We start from the raw sequence: 14,525 nt of genomic DNA on the forward strand, positions 1-14,525 counted from the left end.
GAATTGTTTAAGAAATTCAGCAGGGAAGCCATCAGGACCAGGTGCCTTGCCTGCTGGCATACTGTCTAATGCACACTGTAACTCTTTGATAGACAATGGAGCATCTAGTGTGTCTCTGTAATCTGATGTTAATTCGGGCAAGTTTAGATTGTCAAGAAAGTTATGAATATCTTCTTCGTTTGGGTTGACTGTAGATGAGTATAAACTCCGGTAATAGTTATAGAAAGTCTGATTAATTTCCTGGGGTGACTGAGTGTATTTTCCTGAGGGATCCTGAATTGCTGTTATGAAGGATTTTTCTTTATTGCGCTGGAGTTGGTTTGCAAGAAATTTTCCTGTTTTATTGTTGTGTTCAAAATTATTATATCTCAGCTGTTGTAATAGGAACTCTGTTTTCTTTGATAAGATATTATCGAGTTTTAGTTTAACATTTTGTAGTTCAGACCATAATTGATCACTTGGATTTATTGCATAGTTCTCCGTAAGTTCTTTAATTTTTTCCTCAATTTCTTCCTGTAGTTGTTGATCCTTTTTTTTCTTGTACGAGGAGTACGATATTATTTTGCCTCTGATTACGGCTTTTCCAGTTTCCCAAAGTAAAGATGGAGATACATCGTTGGAATCATTGTTTTTTAGAAAGTCTGCCCACTCACTTCTTATTATTCGATCAAATTCATGGTCTTCGAGTAGAGAGATGTTTAGGCGCCAAGTCAGAGGAGGTTTAGGGATGGAATCTGTCTGCAGGCTGAGAGATATTGGTGCGTGGTCGCTGATAATGATTGGGTGAATTTTAGTAGTAGCTTTGTGTGCGATAGAGTTATTTGAGAGGAAAAAGTCAATTCTTGAAAATGTTTGGTGCACCTGAGAGAAAAAGGTATAGTCCCTCTTTGTTGGGTTTTTGAGTCTCCAGACATCTTCTAGTCCAAAATCTTTCATATAATCCTGCATGACTTTTGCTGATTGTGGTTGTTTTGCATGTATTGGACTATGAGATCGATCGAGTGACGGGTTTAATACTATGTTGAAGTCGCCACCGATAATGGTTGTTGAGTTAGCGGATAGGTCTGCTAAGTGGGAGAAAACCACATGAAAGAAGGCTGGGTCATCATTATTTGGGGCGTACAGATTAACAATTGAATATAATTTATTAAAGATTGTTGCCTGGATAATAATATATCTGCCCTCTGAGTCTGTTATTGTGCTATTTAAAGTGAATGGTATTCTCTTATGGATGAGAATGGAGACCCCTCTTTGTCTGCTGTTATAACAAGATGAAAAGATGGTATTATAATTACAATCTAATAGAGATTTTTCTTCTGATTCTACTAAATGCGTTTCTTGGAGGAGCAAAATATCTGCTTTTAATTTGGAGACATAGTCCATAATTTTAACTCTTTTTGTTTGTGAGCGTATGCCATGAACATTCCAGGCTACAATATTTAACTTGAACATAAAGAGAGATGTTCAGTCATTGAATAAATCGCAACATAGAGTATCGTCTGTGTGTGTCCTTGTGAGCTGTTTGTTGCTGTCTGTGAGCTGTGGGCGTTGGAGAGCGATGTACATAGCAACTCAGGATCTATATATACATTATATAATAGCACGATATTGCCTGAAACATTATCAACAAACACATTATAAAACATAGAAGCACAATAAACATGGGGGGTACATAGGGTGTAAGTGAAAATGAGGGGGGTGAGTGTGTGAGAGGGGGAGAGGGGTAAAGGGAAACATATAGAGATGGAGAGACAGAAAAGGAGGAGGAGGAGGGGGTTCTCCAGTGGGGAGTGTAGATAGGGAGGGTGACACATTTACCTTTGTGTGATTTTGATTTTTTTTTTTTTAATTACGTTTTCTAAACTAAATTAATAGGTGGTATACTAAGTGTTTAAGTCTTTATTATCATTCTTCTTATTATTATTAGAAGAGCCAGGGTGTAATAGAAGTTTCCCGAAATAACTGCCCATCTATGTATAGTTTGTCCACAACTAGTGCGGTCCGTTTACCTTTCTGCCTGTGTTCTTTCATGATGGGGTATAAAACTTTGCGCCTCTCGTTTATTTCTCTGGGAAACTGGTCATTCATTCCGTAAGACGTACCTTTCAGCTCCCGTCCTTTGCTCCTTACAAGCACTTTCTGTTGGAAGTGCTCGAACTTTGCGACGATAGGACGGGGGCGGTTTCCACCTCGGGGTCCAATCCGGTGGATGCGGTGGAAAGTGATGTTTTTAACCGTGTCCGCAGGGATTTTAAGCGCTGACACCATGAAGTTTTTAACCAAAGACTCTGGATTATCCGGTGTGGATTCAGCGATGCCAGAGAAGATCAAATTTTCCCGCATACTCCTCGACTGAATGTCCAGGACGGTCTCCTTCAGGGTTTTGTTTTCTTTTTTAAGTGTACTCACCTCTGAAGTGACGGCTGTCAGCGTGGACCGGAGTTCTGAGTTGTCTCTCTGCAGGTCATCTATCTGCTGGTGAGTGAACTCCAGGGTTGTCTTCAGGTCCTTAATCTCCTGGTGAAGCAGACCAAGGATATCGAGTTTTTTATTAATAGATTCAAGAACACTTACCTGGATATCCGTGGTCAACAGGTCTTGTGTGTCAGTCGCGGAGTCGGCCTTCTTCCTCTTGTTTGGGTTTGGGGTCGGGGTCTGGGTGGCTGATTCCTCCATCGTGCACCGGATGAAGCAGTCGTCGATAAATCTCTCGAGGTCCTCCACCTTTAGCACTACTTCTACGATCTTGAGCAGGCTACTTAGGTTGTTTTTTTTAAATATAAATTAGTCGAGAAAACGGCGATTTGTTTAGTTCTAATCTAGCAGCTGGGGGCCGCCATGTTGAATTTTCGTCACTCTCGCAGAATCTCGCGATCTCACAGCATCTCGTCTGCCTGCCTACCTCTCGTCTGCCTGCCTCATTATCATTAGAGATCAAACCTCAGTTCTTTCCAAACAAACCGTGTAAGTTGTGTGACCTTGTTGGATGTAAACAATGTTAGACTTGTTAGCTAAATGATGACAAGGTAAAACATGGCAATATATCAATATGTTAAGCTAGTTAACAATAATTTGAATGTGGTTGCCTCTGTTACATTACTGCTAATTAGTTTATTCTTGGAATAAACCCAGTCCTCTTTCATTTCTGGGTAGAAGATGTGCTCACAATTGCTCTCCATGTATTTAAGTCTTTTGGTCCCAAAAGAGGAGAGTCAGGGAGGAGAAAAAAGAATAGGCTATCTATGGTATAAAAGTGGTTAAATTTACAACTATTTTTTACTCCTTCTCTTTCAAATTCTATCTCAGAATTTTGATTTTCAGATTTTTTAATGATTATTTCCATAACAAAGAGCAGAGTCAGGCAGGAGATGGACCAGAGGCGGTGGCCAGCAGTAATGTTGACCATGCAGGGTCTGCAGAGGTGAAAAAAATATATAAGTGGCTGAGAAAAAAATATGTATCTATGGGTAAAGTGATTTTGAGGTTAAATTCTACTGCAATTTTTACTCTTCCTAATGCTATTTCAGAATTTTTCTTACCACATTTTGTAGGGTCTTTACAGGTAAGGAGAGATTATAACTTCCTGAAAATAAGATATCTATTGCAGGGAGAAACCAGGCAGTACTGATCATTTCATGTTCAGTGTTTGGCACCTTTGGCTACTCGTCCAGTAGATGTTCAAGGGACGTTGTCAACTCAACTAGAGTTTGGCCACTAAAACTTTAGATTTTATAGTTTAAAGTTTTATACTTTATAGTTTAAAGAACTAGCCTAGTTGGTCCCCTGGTATTGTACTGTGGCTGTTAGGGATTATGTGGTTCTTTAGCCACTAAGGACGGTGCAATTGAATGTAAGAGAATGATAAATCGCTCAGAAAAATTTGTCCCCCTCACTTCTGAGATGGTGGTTACTAGGGATGAGCGAATACACCATTATTAGGGTCCGAGCACCGAGGGTGCGAAGGACAGGCGGTGCCAGGGCACCGACTGTCCAAGGCACCAGCGGTGCCAAGGACCCTATTGAAACCCTAGGTTTATTATTATTAGGGTCCGAGCACCGAGGGTGCGAAGGACAGGCGGTGCCAGGGCACCGACTGTCCAAGGCACCAGCGGTGCCAAGGACCCTATTGAAACCCTAGGGTTTATTAGGGTCCGAGCACCGAGGGTGCGAAGGACAGGCGGTGCCAGGGCACCGACTGTCCAAGGCACCAGCGGTGCCAAGGACCCTATTGAAACCCTAGGGTTTATTATTATTATTATTATTATTAGGGTCCGAGCACCGAGGGTGCGAAGGACAGGCGGTGCCAGGGCACCGACTGTCCAAGGCACCAGCGGTGCCAAGGACCCTATTGAAACCCTAGGGTTTATTAGGGTCCGAGCACCGAGGGTGCGAAGGACAGGCGGTGCCAGGGCACCGACTGTCCAAGGCACCAGCGGTGCCAAGGACCCTATTGAAACCCTAGGGTTTATTATTATTATTATTATTATTATTAGGGTCCGAGCACCGAGGGTGCGAAGGACAGGCGGTGCCAGGGCACCAACTGTCCAAGGCACCAGCGGTGCCAAGGACCCTATTGAAACCCTAGGGTTTATTATTATTATTATTATTATTATTATTATTATTAGGGTCCGAGCACCGAGGGTGCGAAGGACAGGCGGTGCCAGGGCACCGACTGTCCAAGGCACCAGCGGTGTCAAGGACCCTATTGAAACCCTAGGGTTTATTATTATTATTATTATTTTTTTATTTTTTTTTTTTATTTTTTTTTTTTTTTTCTCCCGTAAAGTAAATTGGCTTTTTGGCGGCCTTATCATACTCCAAAACACGTGAAATTTGGCATGCACATCAGGACTGGCGAAAAATTTGATATTTTATGGGAGTTGCGCATGTGCGTGGCAAAATGGCTCTATAGCGCCACCTGCAAACTTGAAAAAGTAGTCATTAGGCCAACTGCCACAATGTTTCATGTACAGCTACAATATTTGGTGGGCATATGCAGAACATCTGGACACACCAAAAAGTCAATTACAGCCACGCCCTAAACCCAACAGGAAGTCGGCCACCTTCAATTTGCTGTAAATTTTTCGAACTTAATCGCTCCTCGGGAAATGACTTGCCTTTTTGGCGGCCTTATCATGAACCAAAACGCGTGAAATTTGGCGTGCACATCAGGACTGGCGAAAAATTTGATATTTTATGGGAGTTGCGCATATGTGTGAAAAAATGGCTCTATAGCGCCACCTGCAAAATTGAAACAGTGGTCATTAGGCCAACTTCCACAATGTTTTATTTACAGCTACAATATTTGGTGGGCATATGCACCACATCAGGACACACCAAAAAGTCAATCACAGCCACACCCTAAACCCAACAGGAAGTCGGCCATCTTGAATTTGCTGTACATTTGTCAAAATTTATAGCTCCTAGTGGATAAGTCTGAGAGAACTGAAATTTGGCCAGTACATGCACCAGACCTTTCTGATGAAAAGTTATCAAAAACTCAACCAGAAGCCAAAAGGTGTGGCCATGGCGGAGCCTCAAACAACTGATCCTTCGCCATGAAACAGGAAGTGGTGTCTAATTCTTCTCAACATGCTCCAATCTGCCTGAAACTTTACATGTATGATGACAGTCCTGTCCTGATGTCATCCACATAGGGATATTCATTGACAGTCATAGCGCCACCTTGTGGTTTCAGGAAATAGACATCTTTTACACTTTCATGCCCTATTGTTACCCAGTTGATCATATTCACTTCAAATGCAGTGACAACAGCCTAAACACATTGATGATGCATCCCAGTGAAAATGGTGACTTGTCATCAAAGGGCGTGTCTGTGGCGGCCAAACCAATTTCGATGTTTCGCCATGAAAATTTAACGATTCATATCTCAGCTGAACAACATCCTATCTGCCTCAGACTTCACATGCTGGATACCAGGTCCAGTCTGAACACATCCACACTCATAAATTTTGAAAAAGTCATAGCGCCACCTGTTGGTAATAGTAAGTTTAAGGCCTTATATTTTCAGGTACAATGGCCCCAAACTTGGTGATATCATGCTGGAAATTGGTCAGTCGAGTCTTCACCTCTTGACAATCACACACTGTGAAGGGTGTGACATTTCATGTAACGCTGTTGCCGTAGCAACCAAATATCGCCATGAAAAACAAAGCCCTTTCCGACAGGTTAGGAATACTCCAATGCTCACAAAAATTACCACACACATCACCATTGACCCAAGGAACAACACTGTATGCATCTCGGCACTGCACATGCTATAGCGCCCCCTACAGTATTTTTAACAAACAGCCCCCCCAGCACGTTTCACCTACATCCATGAAATTTGGGAGGCTTATAGAGCACATCAGGACGCACAAAAAAGCCTCTTGGAGCCATGTCCTAAACCCAACAGGAAGTCGGCCATCTTGGATTAATTGTGAGATTTTTGATGATTTTTCTCATTTTTGAGAGTTAATACCTCCTAGGGGATAATTCCAGGAGACCTGAAATTTTGTCAGTCCACACAGCAGGACTTGGTTTGGAAAAGTTATCAAAAGTTTAACCAGAAGCCAAATGGCGTGGCCATGGCGACCATCAGCGTTTTGATGCTTCGCCATGAAACATCAACTGCTGTATAACTCTCCTCTGCATGCTCCAATCTGCCTCAAACTTTCCATGTGTGATCACAATCCAATCCTGATCACATCTACAGGCCAACAGACACTCTCAGTCGCAGCGCCACCTGATGGAGGGACAGTAAATGCTTGCTGTATAACTGGCCTCTACATGATCAAATCAGCCTGAAACTTTTCATGAGTGATCAGAGTCCAACCCTCATCACATCCACTGTGTGAAATACACTCTGAGTTACAGCGCCACCTGGTGGATAGACAGGAAATGCTCTATAACTGCTCTGAACATGCTACAGTCTGGCTGAAATTTTAAATGTATGATTGGACTCTGGTCCAGATGCGATTCAGAGGCCGACATACACTCTCAGTCACAGCGCCACCTGGTGGACGTGCGTGGATTCACGACCAGCGTGGATGCGAGGACCCGTCCATCGCTGCTTGCAGCTTTAATCTGTATCTGTATCTGTATCTGTTCACTCACCTACATTATCTGTATCCGTATCCGTATCCGGAGGGGGCGGGGTCAAACCCGGAAGTGGGCGTGGTTTAAACCGGAAGTTTGTCTATTTTAACCAGAAATATATGGATTTTATTGGTACATTATTTTTAGTCAAACATTTGTGTGGATTGCTCATAAGTTGCTGCATTTATTGTTTATTTCAAAACTTCAGAACAAACTCCAAATTTAGATTCAAATCAATGTTTAAATCACAAAAGTAAAAGAACAATTTACAGAACATAATTTGTTTAAACACAACATAAATAACTATAAGTGTATCAATGTTTACAACATCCTCAGAATTAAGATTCATAAATTTTTATCACAAATGTAAAGGAACTATTTACAGAACAAGTTTATGGTAAAACTCACAATATGAACATTCTTAAGTGTTTGAAATAATGTTTACATAACATATTTAGAACTGATTTTTTTTCCTTTTTTTCTTTTTATATATATATATATATATATATATATATACATCTAATTCCAACCATAAATCTTTTTTAAATGTTAAGTAGTAGTATGAATGGACGTTTACACAACACCTTCAGAATCAGAAGTCAAACTAAATGTTTCAGATCACAATAGTAAAGTAATAATAATAAATATTTACAGAACAAGTTTACATATACTTGAACAGAACATTTTTCAAGTGCTTAGTGAATATTTGCAAAATAGGTAAAAAATAGGTATTATTTACTGAACAACTTTTCCCCCCTTGTTTTTAATTTTTGATTTTTTTTTTTTTGTTGTTGTCATACCATGACATTATTTATTAAATATTTTTAATGAATGAACAAATATTACAAAGCAAACAGTAAGTGGTTATTTTTGTATACAAGAGCTGCCATATTCAACACAACTTTCTTTAAAGAAAAAAAAAACAGTTTTTGTGTTTTCCTGTGTGACAGTGAATGTGTGAGAGGGAAAGTGTTCTCTCTACTGACCAAATAGTCCTATGCTGCTTTTTAGATCTTCATTTACTTTAATGAAGACCAGTTGTTCCACGTGGACAGGGTCGAGGTTTGCTCGCTGTGGACTAACCACATTTCCAGCTGTGCTAAAAACACGCTCTGACTGGACACTAGTAGGTGGACAACTGAGAAGGTGCAGTGCAAACCTTGTCAGACTTGGCCAACATTGGAGCTTGCCTGACCAGTATTTTACTGGGTCATCAGTAAGGGTGATCTCTCCATCTGCCAGGTAGGCATCCACATCACCTGATGGCAAATGTTGTGTCCTCATCGGAGTAGCTGACTTCTTTCTCTGAAGGAAGGACAGGACTGAAGTGCTGCTGCTAGTTGTAGGTCTCTCTCTCTCCTCTTCATTTCTTGCAGGTGCAGCTACAGGATCACAGAGCTCCATCCTCTGGCATAATGTTCTCTTGAGTGCATTCACATCAACACTGCTTGGAAAACAGCTGGCTTTGTATCGAGGGTCAAGGAGAGTCGCGAGCAGAAATGTAGAGTTTGCAAAAATGGGTTCGAAACGCCATTGCAGTTCTTTGCTCAAATTGGCTGCAAGTTTCCTTGCTGCTGCTCCTAACTTCTCCACAGACTCAGCTGCACCATCCTGGTCATGCTGCCCTGGGGCAACCAGATCTTCATCATCAGCCATGACACGGGCAGAGGCACTCTCGGATTCCTCACCAGCTGCACATGGCTCACTCAAATGATGTGACTTCATGATGGAGCACAAGCCATGCAGCAGAGGAATAACCTCAGAGATGGATGCACTGTGCTTTGAGAGTGCTTGTGTTACCTCCTCAAAAGGACTCAGAACAGTGAGCATATCTGATGCCAACCTCCACTCATTTGGGTAGATGACTGTTGGAGCTCTACCCATGTTAGACTCCTGTGTCATAATCTGAATAGCATTGCGCTGCTCTACCAGCCGCTGGAGCATATAAAATGTATAGTTCCACCTGGTTTTTACATCAGTTATGAGAGTGTGCTGGGGGAGGTTAAACTGTGTTTGCAGCTCATGAAGTCTGTTGTTGGCTTTGCTTGAGCGATGAATATAGCCAGAAATGCTTCTGGCTTTGGACAGAAGGGATGTCACTGTCCTGTCCTGCTCTAACGCCTTGCACACCACCAAGTGAAGTGTATGAGACACACAACGAATATGCCCAAATTCACTCAAAGCCTTCACCATGTTGGCTGCATTGTCCGATACAACAAACTTCACATTTATAGGCTGTCCAAGAAACTCTGCCCACTCATTAATTTTGTCTTTGAGGCAGCAAAGAATGTTGTTTGCTGTGTGCTCAATGTCCAGCACACCAACATTTAGCAGCCCTGCTTTCCTCTGCACTGATGAATCCTCCACATGTTCACACCAGTGCCCAGTTATACAGAGGTATACATGGGCATTGTGGTTGCTCGTCCAGAGATCGGTTGTGAGGCTGATAACACCTCCATCAGCAGCCTTGAGTGACTGGGCAAGTTCCCCTCTCATTGACTGATACAACTCAGGCACAACAGTTCTACTGAAATGGTGTCTTGATGGGATTTTATACCTGGGCTCTAAATATGCAACAAGGGATTTGAAACCTCTCCTCTCCACTGCAGAGTAAGGCTCAAGATCAAGGCAGATCATTTTACCAATCAACTCTGTAATTTGTTTTGATCGGGGATGATTTGCAGCGAAAGGCTGCTTTGCTGAAAATGCAGCGAGTATTGGTGAGGATGACGGAGCAGAGCCTTTAGCAGCTCCTATCTGAACACCAGAGCCTTGAGAAGTGGAGGACGTGGCTGCTTCCCCTGGCTTTTTTATGTGATGAGCATGAAACAGATGATTATGCATGGATGTTGTATTGTAATGTTTTGGGTCTGGCCCTCTGCTTATTTTGTTCTTGCAAAGCTTGCAAATGACTTTGGAATTATCATTTTCAAAAACAGTGAAATAACCCCATACTGCTGAGGTCTTTCTAACTTTTGGTGGAGGAGATCCATCACCAGATGCATTGGCAGTTCCAGTTGGGGCAGTATGGGTGCTCCCACTGCTTCTACTGCGAGTGACAGTGCTATTGCCCTGTTCACAACAAGCTGAAGTACCCTCTGTGTCACTCATTGTATAGTACAAGAGGGCTCGACACTGGCTTTTTATCTGTTCTCCAATATGTGTAAAGGGTTTGAAGATGGCTTATTTTGTCAATGATCTGGGTGAATTTGGTGATTTATGCACACCTCATTGCAAACGGGGAAATGTCAGTTCAGTTGTGTATGTTGTATAATACTGTCGTCCTCACAAAAGCACCGCGTCAAAGTTTTCCAACTCGAGCGCGCCCCGGGACACGCACAACACACACACAACACACACACCGGAGAGAAAGCCTCCACTCGTGACACTGCTCTGGTTAAATGCACCACTTACGTTAGAAAATAACTTCACCGGGTATCTTTAAATAATAGCCCTGACTAACCGAAATGGCAGCGCGATAGGGGAAAAAGCAGAGAGGGGAGAAAAAGGTGCAATAAAGTGACCGACGCGAGCCATTTACTACTCAGCCTTGTCAAATAATGCACCTTGTATGCATTCCAACATCCAACAGACACCATACAAAGCGAAAACAGAGGCAAACTGAAGAAAACTGAGCACCAAATAAAGCGTACGCGAGCAAAAGTGGAGTGAAGGAAGCGCGGAGACGGTGAGTCACACTGCAGCTCCTCTCCCGACAGTGCTGTGAGCAGAATGAGCCCATGGGTGATGTGAGCCCCGGTGAGGGAGTGGCGCTGCATGTGACTGACCAATCACAGAGCTTAGAAAGTAAGGTGAAGCAGCGAGTTTTCCAAATATGGAGTAACACTTCATTCATTACGATCACGGATAGTGGCGTCCTTTATCCGGACTATACTCGTAATCGGAAAACAGGCATTATCCGTAACGAGTATCCGTTTTAACCGGATATCCGGCCCATCCCTAGTGGTTACGCCCATGCACCAATACTTTTATTCGCAGTTGTCGCAAAATCAAAATGTCGCAAAATGAGGTTTAAATTTAAGCTTGGTGAAGCACTGTAGGTACATTTCATTCAGTCACATTTGTTGTCATTTTCTTTCTTTTTCCCAGCTGGAACCAGCAGCCAGACCACTGAAAATACAGTAATGGACAAAGCTCAGACAGCCTTACACATACTTGTAAGCCTTAAACATGTGATGTGGTCATTGATCAAGCTGTAATACATTAATGACATTAATTAAAATGTATTGTTTTTTCTACCGACAACAGCAAAACCGAAAGACGTCTCAACTAGATCGTCGGCAATAAGTTCCTCATCAGAGGACGAAAGGAAGAAGAAGAAGCCCAAGAAAAAGAAGAAGAAGAAGCAGAAAGCAAAAAAGAAAAGGTCTAAAAAGTAGATTATCTATGTGAATGAACAAATATTGTTTATAGTTCTAATTTTTAGTGGAGTTTGTGTGGCATTTTTGTTTTGGGGAATTGGGCACAATTATGTTTTTGTGAATTTTAGCGGTACTTTTGTATATAGTAGTTGAATATTATTTATATAGTGGTTTAGCTTATGTAGTACTTTCCTATAGTTAGTTTAAATAAATAGAATATTTTTTCTTATAAGTAAGAGTTATCAATAATGCATAATGTTTTTATTATTTTGCTCTGGTTTGTGAATTGGTTATTTTCACACTCGGAAGTCGGTAAAGCGACCTCAAACGGAATAAAAACCTCTGATTGGCTGGGCGGGCAAAGCGTCTCCCTGACTGGCCGAAAAGTCTGTCAATCTCAGAGCATAGAATTTATACACAGATCGGATCGTTTTGTAGTTTTGCACCAAATATCTCAGCGGGACCGGAAGTACGATTTCTGATTTGCACCTGGAGATTTCGGATTTGCACCTGGAGATTTTGGATTTGCACCTGTAGAAAACAGAGAATGTGTGACTCGTGGGGAGGATTCGAGTGGTTGTAAGTAGCAATTTGTGTATTTTGGTGGTAAATTATTTCACATACTTATTGCACAAGTTCACATTCAGATTTGCACATATTCAAATTCTCACCTCAACTTCACTTCGTACAATACAGGTGCACAAGTATGTTTTGCACTTAGTGTGCTGCAACAATAGGTGCAAAATGTGAGCGTGTCAGTGTTGAAATATGTGACTTGTCGAGAAGGATTTGTACACCTGTAAATATGATTTGTGCACCTGTAAATATGATTTGTGCACCTGTAAATGTGATTTGTGCACCTGTAATTATGATTTGTGAATGTGTATTTTTGTGTTGTATTTGTGGGAAGAAAAAAATCGACACATACAAAAAATTATTTTACAAGTACACAACTCATAGAGCGTGGGAAATCAGATTTGCTGATACACATACAAATTCAATGTACACATACAAATTCAATGTACACAACTACAAATTCGATGTTACAGGTGCTCAAACATTTTGCACCTGAAATACCTCCATAGATTTCCAGCAGGGGCGAGTCTAGGATCAGAGGTTTAGGGGTGCTGAGCACCCAGAGGTGCCCAGCCAGGCAAGATAAATTTCTTCATCGTTTTGTATGTTTTAATGCAGTTTCACTCCCACATTTGTGAAAGAAAAGCATAACACTTTTTGAAAAGGTCTGTGACTAAACCATCCAATCTGATAAAGTTTATTTAAATGCTGAATCACCGCAAAGGAGGAATGCACTGGAATCTTAAAAGAAACATATCGTCGTCCTAATTTCTGGGAAAAGACGACTCATTTAGATACAGCAGCTCCTCAACATACACATAAACAGCATGTATGTTTCTGGAGTAAACCAGCCCCCTATACCAAGCACCAAAAAAACAAAACAAAAATGGACCGAGGACTTATTTTTTGACTTTTATTTGAAATGTGATGCACAGCATTTCTTTCCCTGGTCTGCACGCTCTCATCTCCCAGAGTCTCTCCTTGTTCTCTTCCTTTTATAGTGAAATTAAACAAATAGAAAATTAGGAAAATGTAATGAAGAAGTTCTGTTTAGAATGAAGTCCACTGATATCTGTTAAGTGTGCTTCTGGAAAGCATTTAATGTGGGGAGAACACATAACCTCCATGACATACGTATATGAAAAATTATATTGTGAATGAATGTTTTTCTTTGTCATCTTAACAGTTGTTGTTTTGCTTGCCACTATTCTCTGTTTGTTTTCTTACCTGCTTCTTCCTGACTTTGCACTCTCTCCTCTTCTTTTTCATCTCTTCCTCTTTGCACTGACAATCATACACAAATAGGTTGTATTCATCCATCCATCCATCCTCTATACACCGCTTTATCCTCATTAGGGTCGCGGGGGGAGCTGGAGCCTATCCCAGCTGACTCGGGCGAAGGCAGGGGACACCCAGGACAGGTCGCCAGTCTGTCGCAGGGCTACATACACAGACGAACACTCACACTCACATTCACACCTACGGGCAATTTAGAGTACTCAATTAACCTCAGCATATTTTTGGACTGTGGGAGGAAGCCGGAGTACCCGGAGAAAACCCACGCATGCTCAAGGAGAACATGCAAACTCCATGCAGAAAGATCCCAGGCCCACCCCGGGATTCGAACCAGGGATCTTCTTGCTGCAAGGCGAAAGTGCTAACCACTACGCCACTGAGCAGCCCAGGTTGTATTCAGCTAGAGGAAAAATTATATAAATATGAAAAAATACCAATAAAAATACAAATAAAGAACATCCTCTCTCTCTCTCTCTTCGTAATGTCAATCTAAAGGCAAATAACCAAACAATGTGTTTTATATCTGATAACAGATATAAACACTGATACATTGATCCAACTTACAACATTACTCTTGATAGATAAACCATTTGATCTTACACTCTTACCTGAACCTGGCTCTTTTCTTCAAAAAAAACAATCTTATGTCCATGATGAGGCTGTCTGTCTGCACACACACACAATAGGAGTTATAATGTTAATGGGCATCCGGTCAATTAGCTAGTCAGTAGCACCTTGGCTTTAATATTAATTCATGCACTGACACAACAGCTAGCTTCTCTCAGTCCAATTCAAACAGACACTGACCACCTGTAACGTTTGCTAGCTAGAAAAAACGTAAGCTAACTCATACCTAACAACATAAACAGTAACCTTTGATTAAATGCAGCAAAAATGAGGACTGGTAATGATAATAATGTGTTGGTACTGAGTGGTAGAAGTTCAAACCAGGTACTCACACCACTACGGCACATTACCTTCTGTGGGGCAGCGCTTAGCTCTGCAAGTAGCGGCTCAGAGCCCGAGTTGGGAAAGTTGAGCAGGATCAAACCATTTTGAGGCAAGATGGGGGGAGGGGGGTGCTGTATTTTTGTTGTTAAAACATGACGTATCACCCAAGTACTGTATGGTTTTTTACACTTTTCTGGTTTGTTAAAAAAAAAAGGACATGCG

The sequence above is a fragment of the Acanthochromis polyacanthus genome, chromosome 11 (assembly GCF_021347895.1).
Source record: "Acanthochromis polyacanthus isolate Apoly-LR-REF ecotype Palm Island chromosome 11, KAUST_Apoly_ChrSc, whole genome shotgun sequence".
In the NCBI taxonomy this organism is placed as follows: Eukaryota; Metazoa; Chordata; class Actinopteri; family Pomacentridae; genus Acanthochromis; species Acanthochromis polyacanthus.